Raw genomic sequence first — 16,010 nt, 5'->3', positions numbered from 1 at the left:
CTAGACTAATGTCTTTCAATCTACAACCCAATAGTGGATTTACAACAGTTTGGAAGGTGTTCAGTAAAAGCAAATCCTGTGTATCTCACCAAACGGAGAACTAGTGAATTCATAAATCACTTAGTCCATTATCAGTCAAGAATACCATTCAAAATAATTAGCCAATCAAAATGTTTAACCCTGATTATTCAATATCCATTACACATACTGTATTTGACGTAATAAGCGCCACGCTCTATTAAGCGCCAACGGCGACATTTGCTAATATATTGGCTAGTGAACAATCCCAATTAGCACCAGTTCCGATTGATCAATGTACACAAGACTTATTAATTCACGTATAATACTCACTCCTGTGTTATATGCACCCTTTATTATGGGCGATTAAATTCTGGAAAAATATCTTATTACGTCAAATACGGTATTACATTTTACAGCCAAATACCTTCAGGCTATACAGAGACTTTTGCCTCAATGAGAGCTTCATCACACAAACAGTACGAAACTAAGGGGGTCCTATGTCTTTTGAGGCTTGCTCCTACAGTCTTGAATCTCAGGACCACCCAAATCTTTAACATCAGGGTAATGACAAACTCCGACAAGGATTTTTGTCCTTTGGTGGATGGGTTTTTTGTCCTTCACGATGTTCAATCAGCAATCACGAACACTCATCCACCCACTACATTGTGGTCATTCAATCCCCAATTCTGCAGCCACTTAAGAAAATGAGTTTCTGAGAACACAGTCTTGCCTGGAAACCCCACATGTTCATTGTGTAAGAAGCTGCATTTGACTGATGGGTCTAGTTACATGATTATCGGATTATGCGCACCACTTCCAAAATGTCCAGGGGAGCGGACAATGACATGTAATGGACTAGACTAAAATCTTCAATTTCTCTGAAATTGTAGCCTGTTTTTCAAATTGCATGCCACAAGTACACCCCAAAAAAACCTGTCAAGAATCAATGGATGTCTGGATCTGCGGAGAAATATCAGAATCTAATTACAATCACCACATCCATCACCAATATCAAAAAGACTTGCACAGTAACTTTGAGATCCAAAATGCCATGGTTGAAAAGCTAAATCGCTTATTCCATTATCAGCTCAAGTTCACAATCAAGACTTTGGCCGTTAAATACATTTGACAGACACTGTGACAATAATCCAAAATGACTGAGCAAGGCACCTACAGAAAAATAGAGCCATGAAGTTCAGATAACCTGAATATTTGAATATTTCCCAATCATAGATTGAAGCATATGAAGTTACTGGGCCAAGAGGTAAAAGTATGACGACACTATGTCTCCCTATTTGATGACTTATTTTCAGACTCGTGAAGATCCGAGGTAGAACTGGATCGTGTTGTCCAGACTCGATTTTTTACAGACAGCCGTCACATAGCTGGAATATTGCTGAGTGCGGCATTAAACAACAAAGAAACAAAACTTATTTTCAATAAAATGACAATCGTTCAAATCGTAAATTGCGAAAGCACAAATTCACCCCTCCTTTTCCCAAACGCTTGATCCTTGCTTGCATTTTGAAACCATCATGTACAGGTATGGTGCTGACACATTAGATAATAATCAGGGTGAATCTTGCATTTGGAGCCACTATCTTAGGATCCTGACATACCTATGGGAGGCAACTGAGCAATTGCAGTGCCTCAGTGGACCTGGACCCCTTATGTCAGGAGGTATCATAGCTCAGCCAATAGCTTGACATACGTACTATATGTACAGGACCGCCTGATCATTCTGACACTGGTCATTTAACATAGGCTGACCAAACAATGACTGTTCCCTTGTATCCTTCAAGACCCAACACAATGCTAAACAATTCTCTTGTTTACACACAACAGATGCCTGATGTCCACTCGTCTGCATTAAGAGAATTTAGTTTTTTCTGAGATTAGTATTTTTAAAAACATAATTACCCTTTTTATTGTTCAAATAAAAATAAGATGTTATCTCCAGTGCCACATTCACAGAATACTATTGAAGCATGTATGAAAATCAATCACCATGGGAACAGTTTCACATGAAAGTGAAATGTGTATTTAACTTTCAAAAAAATATTTCTAACCACATACGTTTGAAACGTTTATCTGTAAGAAAACAATAAAACATTGTTGGTGCATAAACACATGCACATTTCCCTCAATTTCTATTGAGCACGAGATTCCATGGATGGCATCATTTCATGCTGTCACACAAGGTTACAATACACTGATGTCATCGTTTAATCGTCATCTCCCACTCATCCTAAAAAATTCCCTTTTGTTTGAGATATAACACTGCATCTTTGACCATTAAACTTTGATTCATTGCTTCGCTGCTTCAGATGGGCAAAAGACTGATTAACATTCTTTCTTTATCAGAACTTCCCAAAATAAGCAAAATAAGACAGCTGATGCACATATATCACAAACTATTTTCCTCTGATAAACAGCTACAAATTACAAAATGCAAAGATGTGTCTGATCTTCAGACTGAAACACTATACCACTGCTTGATCCTTGCCAGTATGATACTGCTACACGCAAACAACTACATCCAGATCAGTAACTCTTTTCTTTGAAAGCAAGCAGATGCTATTGATACTTGAAATGTCAATTCTACAGAAGTCTTATGTATACAGTATTGATTTCTCTATAGCCTTCCAAATCACTGATTAACTTCTACCGGTCAAGATTTAGTATAAAATAACAATGCTTGATCACAAGACCAGTGAGTTTTTCTCTTGTTATATTGCCCGACTCAGCAATATTTAAGCTATGTGACGGCAAATAATTGAGTCTGGACCAGATAATCCAGTGATTGACATGAGGATTGATGCAATTGGGATACGATGACATGCATCAACCAAGTCAGCGAGTCTGACCACCTGAACCCGTTAGTCGCCTCTTACGACATACTTTTGACAAGCATATAGACCAGTGAGTGAATGTTGTGCTTAATCCATCAGTCAGTGATATTCCAGCCATTTCATAGAAGCCCATGAACATAGTACAGAATCAAACCCGGACCAGGCAAACCACTGACTGAGAGCACGAACAACACTCTAATCCTTTCACCAATGCCTATCTACACAGATAAACAAGTGGTTGATATTATGAACAAAGTCCCATGACATCTGGGTTTGATGACGCCCAATCAACCAAATCACCTGAATCTAATCCACTAACATGCCTCTTATGACAAGCACAGGTTACTGGGGACCTTGTCAACACAGGCACCCAGGGGGAAATAATTAAATATCTCATATCTTCTTGCCCTTAAGTGAGGTGAAGGAGAGGTGAAATGGGGTTTAACGTCGCGTCCAAGATTATTGCACTTATATAGCGACTGGCATGTACGTGTGAGTGTTTGTGTGGCTGCTTGTACTAGTCCGGACTGATGCCGATTTATAGTGCTAGCTCACTGAGATACATGCCGCATTTTAACATAAATACCCAACTCAGACACAGTATACTTACTCCAAGCCGACCAGTCCTTGTTTTAGCTGTTTAATGCCGAGCACCAGACAGGGTAACAACAAGTACCATCTTTTAACGTCTTTTGGTATGACGCGGCCGGGATTGTAACCCTGGACATTCCTCACTACGGGAGAACACTCTACCCCTAGACCACGGAGGCGGTCTCTTGCTTTTAAGTGTTTCATATGTAGATGGTATTCGGAAAAACATACCTTTTGATTTCTATCTATCCTAGATGCCATGGGCAATGCGACTGCGCGGCATTACTGGTATACTGCAATACGCTTTTCAAACGATACATATTGCAATACTTTTTCTGTGTTCAGGTATATTAGGCAAAACAAATATACAAAATTTCATTATTATTTGTAGCATTTAACCTAAACCTGCACAGAAATTCATTCACAAATTGATTGACAAAAAGGTGGTAACGAGGAAGTAGTTTTTCTCTCACATAATCTCCCCTGTGTCCATGACTACAAAAGGGCAGCGACTGACCATGCTAACTAATATTTACTTCAGTGTGTGGCAAATAGGATCTGCATGAACAATCTGTGTCAATCACTGTCAAACACTTTAGCTCCCAATATATCGCACTATTGGCAATTTTGCTAATACACAGCCCTAATGGGCAATAATTATTATATTGATGGTATTTACTTCCTCACAGGTCATCCTAGTGTGGGTATGTATCATTTTTAGTATATAAAAATTCTTTAAAGAAACTAAACATGTTGAACAACTTCATAGTAGACATCACGCAAAAAAAGGATAAATGGAAATTATTAACATAATCATGAGCAAGAGAGTGTTTGTTTGTTTGTTTGTTTGTTTGTTTGTCTGTCTGTTTGTTTAACACCAGTAAACTATATGATGGTGGTCTGTAAATAATCAAGTCTGGACCTGACAGTCCAGGGATTGACATCATGAGCAAAAGTCGCTCATACGACAAGCATGGGATGCTGCTGAAGACCAATTCTAACCTGGATCTTAACAAGGGTTAGGATTTTCAAATTAAATAGAATCATTACAAGACGATTTTCAAACAACCACAATCTCACTAAAATCAGACCTTTCATCCGACCAATCAGAGCGTCGCTTACCAGATCATGAAAGTGACAGTTGGTATGTGATTTCTAATCATGCATCCTCGAAAACTTTAACACAGGGTGTTCTGAACGATAGTTACGGGTTTAATGACTGAATCCATACAATCTAGACCATCTATTAGCAATTCCAGAATGTTCTTTTGTTCAGGTTTTAAATTTTTAATCAAGAATTTGTCAAAATATGTTTCGAAGCATTGTCGCCAATTTGAAAATAGTGCCATAAAGCACAAGAAAGCTGCCTTCTGATTGGTCATTCCATTGGTCGGTCAAAGTTCGAGCAAGGTCAGTCTGACGTGACCAGTAATGGTGATGTCCTCAGATCTTTGTTTAGCGGTAGCGAGAACTAAGATCTGATTTTAATGAGTTTGAAACAACCACAAATAATATGTAAAATTACCATTAAAAAACATGAAAAAAAGAGCTTCCGAAAAAAATCATACCAAAAGTGTGGGCAATATTCAATTGACACATATCAAACTCGCACACAAACAAATTTCCCCGTGGAAAGTACCAGTCCCATCATGAACGCCAACATTGCGGTGTTATTACCCGATCCAACACTGAAATTATGGCAATAATACCCCAGCACAAAAGCATCACTCGCGTTATATTACCCTGAGTACTTTGGGGTATTCCAGACAATTCAATCAGAAAGGGCAGATTCAGGACAAAGCCATGGTGGTATTTGTATTTTCTTGTCACCTGAGCATCTTCACACGCTGCTTATTACATTGAGGCACTTTTATGTGTCCAGTGGATCAATTTTCTGCACACAGCTCTATTGTTATTTCCAACTTCATTCAATAAAGTGTTTGGATTGATGACCGACTTTATCCTACTGTTTTCTAAGTTTGCACTGCATCTTGTTCACATATTTGTTGTGCATCTGCCTGATTTGAGTGGGAAATTTTAGCACCTTTTTCATTGGCATACGTTCTAGAATGACAAGAGTGTGACATACTGATTATCCATGTTAGCTGAGATGCGTGTGAAAATGCATTATCAACCAACCCGTGAAGATCCGGGTTACAACTGGTCTACAGCAACCCCTTCTTGTCGTAAGAGGCGACTAACGAGATCGGGTGGTCAGGCTCACTGACTTGTTTGATACTTTTCATCGTATTGTGCAGATTGATGTTCATTATGTTAATCACTAGATTGTCTGGTCCAGACTAGATTATTCATGGACCGTCGTCATTTCGCTGGGATACTGCTTAGTATGGCATTAAACAGCAAACAAACAAACAAACATAACCTCAGTGTTGAAAGAAACTTGTTCTGGAGGTCCCTAGATTCAAACTCTATAGCAGCAGATCACAAGCACTCTTCCCGAAGCAAGGGAGTAAACTATGATAGTCCAGTTTCCATCTTGCCGAATTAAACTGGAATTATGGAATTATATTTTCGTTGGACTAACAAATCTTTGCAAAGTCCCATCAAAATTGCATAACGAAATCGACATCAGGAACATAAACAACATGGCAACTGCCGTGCAGATTTCAGCCGATTGTAGAATTTGCAGATCTAGTATTGAATAACATTTTTTTCCATTAAAGATTAGGAACGCATACATGATAACAGAAATCTGACTGCACTTCAAATGTCACACATACATCATAGATATCTGACCGCACTTCAAATGTCACACATACATAACAGAAATCTGACTGCACTTCATATGTCACACATACATAATAGATATCTGACCGCACTTCAAATGTCACACATACATAACAGAAATCTGACTGCACTTCATATGTCACACATACATAACAGAAATCTGACTGCACTTCAAAAGGAAAACGTCCATGATAACAAAAATGTGACTGCACTTCAAATGTCACTCATCCATGATAACAGATGCAATTGTCAACCATGTCATCTATTTATATGACTAATCAATGCCATGAAAACACTGAGTCGCACTGAACATGCTCAACTAGCTGTCCACATGAAGCCTTTCACAGCCTCTTCAATCGACCACAACCGGGAGACAAGCCTGTTGAGTGGGGGGGAAATCTGCTCAAGATTACACTAAGAAATCAATGGCAACTGCTGAAATCAAACAGACACACAGAAATGCACTGAAATCCTGTCAAACGGTATGGGCGGCCATTGGGTCAAAAAATACAAAGTTGCAATAAAGGACAAACATACGCAATAATAGTCAAATGTTATGATTAAAGAATGAATGTTACGAATAAAGGTCAATATTAACATACGAAAAATGAACCCAAAATACAATACGATACCAATGAACAACTTGCAAACATGGACGTCATATGTAAAGAAAGAACAATGTGTACTTATGAACGTCAGTGTACAAAAAGGACACAAAACTGCTAAAGGACAATGTTGACAATAAAGAACGCCAGATGGCGCTGCAATTTGTAAAACATTCCGAGTTTAATTGGCTCGCTCCACCACGTATATGATAAATGCACAATGTATTACGTCATTCCACGTGCACTCATTGAGTGACGTCATATATATACATTTGGGTGCAACGAATATGTTATGACTATGATACGAATATGATTTGTATTATGAATATAGGGTAACGAATAAGAATATTAATTTACGAATACAATAACAAGTCAGCAGCTGATGTATTATTTGTTATATTCAGTGAAGCAATAACAACATAAATTATTGGACATGATTTGTTAATTTTAATATATTATACATTTATATACTGCTCTTATCCAGGTACTAGTATTTACTCAAATGAGACAATGACCAGTGACCACAATACTGTCAACTTAAATATTATAAGAGTGTTGTCTTTGAAGAAATCTATGCATATCATATGTTCTTATGGATATTTTTATATAAATGCACACACTTGCATATTCATAAATATTTGATTCTAGTGGCCACGAATAACGAATTCAAATCATGAATGGAAACGATTCGATTCACCGAATATGCGAGTGTATCGTAACAGTCCTTATATACATACATGTATATATGTGTATATATTCTATCTATACATGTTGCGATTATGTATCGAGTGTTCGGTCATCGTCACAGGAAAAGTGGCACGTTTTGATAAATAGTGTTCTCTGTTTAATCCGCCATCTGCCTAATTAGTACATGTATTTAGTACACAACCTTCAATAAACACTCATTTAACACTTAACATATATTTGTGTCATTCATATATTTGAAACGACAAAAGGACAAATTGTTGCATAGTACTTTTATTGGTGTGTCGAAAAATCCTGTTTTACGCATTACAAAATCTCGGGACAGTACTTAGCAGTGCCTTTTTTTCAAATTGTGTTACTATCTGCAGTTAGAAAGGAAATTTAACATTTTACATTTCTCAGTAATATTACAGGCATGACAGTCTGAGGTAGAGCAAGTGCCGCAATATTCTTGCACAACGTTAAAAAATAACTCATATAACACTTACGTGTTTGACGTCACACGCTGAGTGCATGAGGAATGACGTAATACATAGAGCACTTCGGCATTCATTTATCATATACACGGGGAAACTCGGAATGATTTACAAATTGCAGCGCAATCTGGCGCTCTATATTGTCAACTTGTCCTGTACTAGTTTTGTGTCCCTTTTGTGCACTGACGTTCATAAGTACACAGTGTTCTTTCTTTACATATGATGTCTTTTGTAAGCAAGTTGTTCACTGGTATTGTTTTGTATTTTGAGTTCACTATTCATATGTATATAATTACCTTTATTTGTAACATTCATTCTTTATTCATAACATTTGACATAATATGTACCTTTGTCCTTTATTCCAACTTGGTTTTTTGTTCCCGGAAAAACTGGGCCTCATTATCCTAAATCAATTCCAGAAATCACCTGACTATGTTGAGAACAGGAAATAACTTGCTTGGACTATATCATCAGGTAAGAGTTACATGTTGGGACTGAGGCTTATGAATAAATGATTCATGTAACACCTGTATGTACATGATGTAGGCTGGCATAACAGTTTATATCCTGCACAAATCTGGCATCACTGTGCAGCCACTTGGCGCTAAGGTCCAATGAAAACCTGGCAATATAAGTATCGGGTAGTATAATTCATTTCCTTGCTTAAATACGATTTATTTTAAATTAAATCTATGAAAAGTCGTCTTATTATCATCCAAATTCCTTACTTGTGTGGCAGATATGCATCCTTCATGAAATAAAGCTGAATGTAGGTGTATTTTATCATGATTATTCCAAGAGTTTGAGTTATTGAGTTATGTTATCATCATGCACCCTCATCACAACACTGCATAAAAGTGTGAGAAATATGCACATTAACCCTCTTAATGCAGTCGTATCATGCTCATGCTATAAGTTTGCAAACAAATACTAGTAGTAACATATTATGAAAGAGAAACTTTATCACAATAAACATGACACAGTGCAGTTATCACATTCAAAAGCTGTTATCACATTCCAGAGCAGCAGTAAGGAGCAGTTGCCATATTAAAGAGCAGTTATCACACATTAAAGAGCAGTTATCACACACTTAAGAGCAGTTATCACAGTAAAGAATAGTTATCATAAAGTAAAGAACAGTCATGACAGTAAAGAACAGTCATAACAATAAAGACCAGTCATAACAGTAAAGAACAGTTGTCAAAGTAAAGAGCAGTTATAACAGTAAAGAAGAGTCATAACAGTAAAGAGTAGTTATCACACAGTAAAGAGTAGTTATCACACAGTAAAGAGTAGTTGTCATAGTAAAGAGCAGTTATAACAGTAAAGACAAGTCATAACAGTAAAGAGTAGTAGTCATAGAGCAGTTATCACAGAGTAAAGAACAGTTGTCAAAGTAAAGAGCAGTTATCACACAGTAAAGAGTAGTTATCACAGTAAAGAGCAGTTATCACACAGTAAATAGTAGTTGTCATAGTAAAGAGCAGTAATCACACAGTAAAGAGTAGTTATCACAGTAAAGAGCAGTTATCACACAGTAAAGAGTAGTTATCACGCAGTAAAGAGTAGTTGTCATAGTAAAGAGCAGTTATCACACAGTAAAGAGTAGTTATCACACAGTAAAGAGTAGTTGTCATAGTAAAGAGCAGTTATCACACAGTAAAGAGCAGTCAATAACACAGTAGAGACCATATTCATCAACAGGTTTGGTCTCGGGCGAGATGACAAACTTCACATCAGCATAAGCCTATTCTATGTATCTAAATCCTCCCAAAGCCCAACACAAAATGATCCCATCTGTGACCAGCCTGGCTGCTCAGTTGGCAGTCTCTGTTGCCAGGCTGTCCATGACACACCTGTTGCCACCACAGGCAAGCTAAGTGATTGTCAGGTCAAGCAGAATCAAACAGACTATTGCTGGCATCAGGACGTGCCACCTCAAAACACATTACAGTCCAAACAGCTTCCTTTTTCTATACAGGTTTGAATCTTGTTTTATCATCCAAAACTGGCTCCCACTGGAGATATCGCTTGATGAGATCAAGCGATATCGCTGCGATGAAATTACATCACAATGCTTTGCAGACCATTGTGACATCATTGGTTACCATGACATCACAATCAAATGACATCACTAATGGCTCTGCTACTGAAGCTGTTAGCAGTACTTTTTACACTGAAGACACTGATCATTACTGTCTACAAACTGAAAAGGTTGGAAGAATGATGTTGGATGATAAATTAAATCTCATCCTCGTGTCTTTTGATATCAAATATATCAACACTCGTTGATAAAAGTGGAAAAACTCTTCGGCAAGCCTGAGATTTTTCTCACTTTTATCAACCCGTATTAATATATTTGATATCAAAAGACACTCGGGTGGGATTCTCTATATGTTTGTATTCTGCTGACACATATCCTGCAAACCGAAATACTGCCCCAGAAAGTAGTCACCAGTCAAGACCAAAACTCATATTCCCCACTTCAACCACACCTCGTCACACTTCTTGTATCTGTTTTAGTTTAACAATTCTGTGTGGGGTTAATTGTCTAAACAGAGTCCATTTTACATATACGTTGGAATCTCATTACACGTTCATGTTCTGTCGACACAACGCCAACGCCGAAAACCTGCAGACCAAAATACTTCCCCATTAACATGTTAAATCACCAAACAGACAAAACTTGTATCACCCACACCTATCTCATAACATCATATTACTTGTATGTGTTTTAATGTAACAATCTTGCCTGGGGTTAATTGTAATCACAAACAAGATTCCTTTGTATCATGACATAACAACCCATGTACCCAGCGACAGAAATTGGCACTAGTCCTGGGTCCCGTTCCATTCCACAAAGCGATCTTAGGGCGATTGTAACTTTACAAGTTCTTGAGAAGCCGATTTTAACAAAGATCGGAATCTTAAGCCAATGGAGATACGAAAGTTTCCCTAAGAGTGGCCTCCCTTGGTCATGTTTAGCAGACGACACATTGTCGAAATATGGCCATCTTTGTTGTTATGGTACAATATTTAAGATTGATTTTAGCGATCCTCAGTTGGTCCGGGGCAACTTAGCATTTTGATCTTAACTTACAACTCTCTTAGTTAAGATTGCTTTGTGGAACGGGCGGCCGATCGTAACCAAAATATAAGATCGCGTACTTAGTGAGTTACAATCAACTTAGCCCTAAGATCGCTTTGTGGAACGGGGCTCTATAGTTCTTGCCAAACTGTCCACTAGTTAAGGTATCATAAGGACAAGCAGAAAGTTGCCATTTGTGGTTTAAACATATTTTATTCAACTTAACTTGAAAGGGATTGGTAAACAGGTCTAACCGGTATGTAAATACCGCTCCCTGTTACATAATTACATTTATGTTAACATCAAAACTTTAAGGTCAAGAAACAATACAAATTATATACATGTATTAAGAAAACCATTTTTTAGCCATTCTTAAGGGTTTTACAGTATGTTATCATAAGAGACTAGTGGAATAAAAATTACCTTCTAATGCTGTGTACCATATTCAGAAATAAGTGACAAACACTGAATTCAGTCATGAAAATATCAACATGAACAATGTGATATAGAATTTTCATCGTAAATGAATATGGATACATCATGTATATATACAAGAAACTGTTATCACTGATCTACTACAAAAGGCCACAACAAATTGACGTATGTATTGTTACAATATTTCTTCAAAATCCGTGGTCAAAATTCATCCAGAAAGAGAGGGTCTTTGTCATAACACCTGTGTCATAAGCTGAAGATGAAGGTGGTCCCTCGACAGAAACATCACTAAAGAAAATCCCGACTCCAGAACCAGTGTTAATTTCTAATACTGAGACTGATGCACTTTCATTGAACCTTAATGAGAAGAGGCAAAACCATTGATTTCATATCTTCAGTTTTAGACAAGCAAGGAAGTTCAATATCTCGGGAGAAGGATAAAGGAGATTCTAACATGAAGTATGTGCACACACTTTTAGGATCAGTAATGCAGTTCTTATCATTTGTTTACATTTAAGTAAACACTCGCCTGTCTACATCTTATATTATGTAATGTTCAAATGAGACAAAACGATTATTTGTCACCAAGCATGAAAACATCTCCAAACTTACCTAATAACTGCCGACAACCAAATCGCACTAAGTACAATCGTGCTGGCTTTCAACCCTTGCAGTGATAGTTACCATTATTGTCCCTGTGTTCAACAAATGGTGCAAGTACAGTCTACAACTTCAGCCACTAGTCTGAAGCCCGTGTCTTGCAATATTCTGTTCAATCTAGTAAGTTCAAAAATATTTGTGGGGGCACGGGTGGCCCAGTAGTCCATGGCGCTGCGGTTCGCTGTGCAGAGTTGGGCACGCCAGAAACCTATGATTGTGGGTTCAAATCCTGGTTTGCAAAAATTATGTTTCTAGGTCTGTCAGCACCATACCCGAACTCGTGGGTTTCACCGAAGCGGTAAACGTCTGAGACCTGCATCAACTTCGGGCTTTCCTCCTTCCTTATGCTGACACACCCAACTCACTCACTCACTCACAAATATTCGTCCATACAATAACACAAAAATATACTGACTATAACACTGAGGCTCAAATTCAGGCTAGAAGCCTCAAAGGTTTAGGGAAAAGACTGCATGCACCCAACTGTTTGAACATGCTAGATGGTCATGCTGCCTTCATTAACCGCTTTGAGTGAATACTGTTAATCACCAAATTGATTTTGCAAACCCAATCGTGATGAGCTGTTTGGCCACAACTAGATGAAGTCCCCCGCGGACATAAAGGAAGTGGTGCAGGCAACTTGCTGGCATCCATTACAACCCCCTGACAAAGTGAGGTGTCACTTGTACATTCTAGCTTCTACTCTGAACCAAATCATTTGGTAAACTGTGATCAAACTAAAGAATTTGCTCAGACAGGTATTTTTTGACAATGTATTTTGAAGATTCTCCTCAAAAGATTAGAGATGCATTAAAGAAACGTAGCATCTCTTTTGCATTATCTGAATGATACCTCTTTTTGATCATGTTTAGTAATTATGACTTACATAGTATGGTAGAAATTAACTTAATAATTAATCATGGTCATGCAAGTTTACCACTGTTTTCCCTAAAACATTCATGACAATGCTTGTAAACGACAATGAAAGTAAATGTACGGAAATGACTTGCTGACATGATACAAAATACCACTTTCATACAACAAATCATAATATTAAGTCTACAAAAACCCTTTTTAAACCTTGAAAATTAGACTCATTAGCCATATATGATAACAAGCCTTATGCTTCAGTCATCCAAATTTTTCTGCACACACTATAATAAACTCAGACCGCATAAAGTTACCAGAACGAATCCCAACCAAACAGCGGAACAACAATTTCCATGGAAAACACACAAGATCCGAACATCCAATATCCCCAAAAGAGTAACTCCAGCACAAGATCTTACATAGAGTCCCCAGCACACTCCATCATAACCTTGCAGCAAAGTCAGCACTGAAGCAGATGGGCATGCTGCACCTCAGTGGGAGAATCGGCCTACTAGAATCAATACTTCATAAATACTATACACTTTGTAGGTGGCTACAGTGTGCCCTTGCAGGGACACTATACAGGGTGTAGTCGTACATGTACAGGCTCACACTGCTCTCTTGGCAGTTACAGGCAAATTACTGCAGGATCGTGTCAATAGATTCAAGATTCAACACTACTGATGGTGTGTGAGATTTCCAGGTCAGACTGGTCTTGTACGAATTTAAAAGACAAAGAAATGTAGTTAGATTTTACATCAATATCTTGATTCTGCAAGCGTGATTGAAAGCCTGCCTATTTTTTTGGTGGGAGGCAGAGATTTTTTATCTGGAACTGTGAATAAAGTGCCTCCCATTGCCAGGGGTGTTACTCAGTAGCCTTGCCTTCTAAATTCATGCTAAAGCCCCGCCCCAAGATTACTGAATTGTGCTGAGGATAAGTAAAATCCAGAGAAAGTTGTCCTAACTGAACAGTTATATTTATAGTGCTACAGTGCTTCAATTTTGTTGCCGACTGTCACTGAATATACATCTGAAAATGTAAACATTTCTGTCTCATTCAAGCATGACTAGCTGCAAACTCTGACTCTGAAATATAGTTTCCACTAGTCCTCTGGACTAGTCTTTAAAAAAAAGAAATTCTACGGCTAGCAGCCTCTGTAAAAACACATGACCTCAATATATAAGCAATATGGATCCATTAGCTTGGGCAATACTTCTCATGCTCTCCCCAACACCAAGATAATGGGTCATTAGACTTCCAAGTCTTCAATCATTCTGAAACTCAGTGAGAGTGCAAATAGATGATCTTTCCCAAACAAGTATCATTTTTGCAACCCTAAACTCACACTAGTACCTTTTTACCCTTCCCATGACTCAAAAATATCCCTCACCAGAGAAGGCAGAGGACTGGAGTTCAGGATAGAAGTGTAACATCTTGACTGGAGTTTAGGATAGAAGTGCAACATGTTGGCTGGAGTTTAGGACACAAGTGCAACATGTTGGCTGGAGTTAAGGAAACAAGTGCAACATGTTGGCTGGAGTTTAGGAAACAAGTGCAACATCTTGACTGGAGTTTAGGACACAAGTGAAACATGTTGACTGGAGTTTAGGATACAAGTGAAACATGTTGGCTGGAGTTTAGGAAACAAGTGCAACATGTTGGCTGGAGTTTAAGAAACAAGTGCAACATCTTGACTGGAGTTTAGGAAACAAGTGCAACATGTTGGCTGGAGTTTAAAAAACAAGTGCAACATCTTGACTGGAGTTTAGGATACAAGTGAAACATGTTGACTGGAGTTTAGGATACAAGTGAAACATGTTGGCTGGAGTTTAGGAAACAAGTGCAACATGTTGGCTGGAGTTTAAGAAACAAGTGCAACATCTTGACTGGAGTTTAGGAAACAAGTGCAACATGTTGGCTGGAGTTAAAGAAACAAGTGCAACATCTTGACTGGAGTTTAGGAAACAAGTGAAACATCTTGACTGGAGTTTAGGATACAAGTGAAACATGTTGGCTGGAGTTTAGGAAACAAGTGCAACATGTTGGCTGGAGTTTAGGATACAAGTGCAACATGTTGGCTGGAGTTTAGGAAACAAGTGCAACATGTTGGCTGGAGTTTAAGAAACAAGTGCAACATCTTGACTGGAGTTTAGGATACAAGTGAAACATGTTGGCTGGAGTTTAGGAAACAAGTGCAACATGTTGGCTGGAGTTTAGGATACAAGTGCAACATCTTGACTGGAGTTTAGGATACAAGTGAAACATGTTGGCTGAAGTTTAGGAGTTTTGGATTCATACATGTATCATGCAGCAGTATCACAGCCCTGTTTACAGTTTGGACACACTTTCAATATGATGATTATTAGCATGCTATTTTCTGAAACTGACAAGGATGAACAGACCTAGCATGCATGTGTAGAGCTGGCTACATCTGTTAGGTTTATTAAATCAGACACAATACAACCACAGTACTCTGATGTCATTCCGTGTCAGCTGGTGTCTCATTCGTTAATATATATTCAAAATGAATTAACCATGTTCGCAGTAATTGTTTCACTGAATAGAGTAAAAATAGATATGCAGTGTCGTAAGAATTGATTCAGTTGTAATATGAGAATCTTACCATGACATAACTTGTACTGAGTGAGTGAGTAGGATTTACATTGTTCTATGTTTTCCAGCAAGATCATGGCAGTGGACTTCAGAAATGGCCTTCACACACTGTACAAATACTTTTACCACAAGGCTACCCCACCAATGGACATTTTTTAAACAACACATGACAGTCTATCTATCCACTAGGACACGGTGTAACAGCCATGACATTGTGTACCCATCTACTAGGACACTGTGTAACAGCCATGACATAACGTACCCATCTACTAGGACACTGTGTAACAGCCATGACAGCACATACCCATCTACTAGAACACTGTGTAACAGCCATGACAGCAC

The 16,010-nt window shown here is 38.1% G+C and overlaps 1 protein-coding gene across 1 annotated transcript in view; it reads right to left on the bottom strand.

Moving 5' to 3' along the window:
- LOC139478572 (tetratricopeptide repeat protein 39B-like) overlaps positions 1–16,010 on the bottom strand; it is an 85,040-nt gene that overhangs the window by 64,934 nt on the left and 4,096 nt on the right. The gene's annotated exons all lie outside the window — the stretch shown is intronic.

This window comes from Haliotis cracherodii, unplaced genomic scaffold (genome assembly GCF_022045235.1).
Source record: "Haliotis cracherodii isolate W230 unplaced genomic scaffold, xgHalCrac1.p SCAF_4, whole genome shotgun sequence".
Taxonomy (NCBI): domain Eukaryota; kingdom Metazoa; phylum Mollusca; class Gastropoda; order Lepetellida; family Haliotidae; genus Haliotis; species Haliotis cracherodii.
The sequence above is the reverse complement of the archived record's forward strand: the minus strand, read 5'-3'. Positions and strand labels throughout refer to the sequence as shown.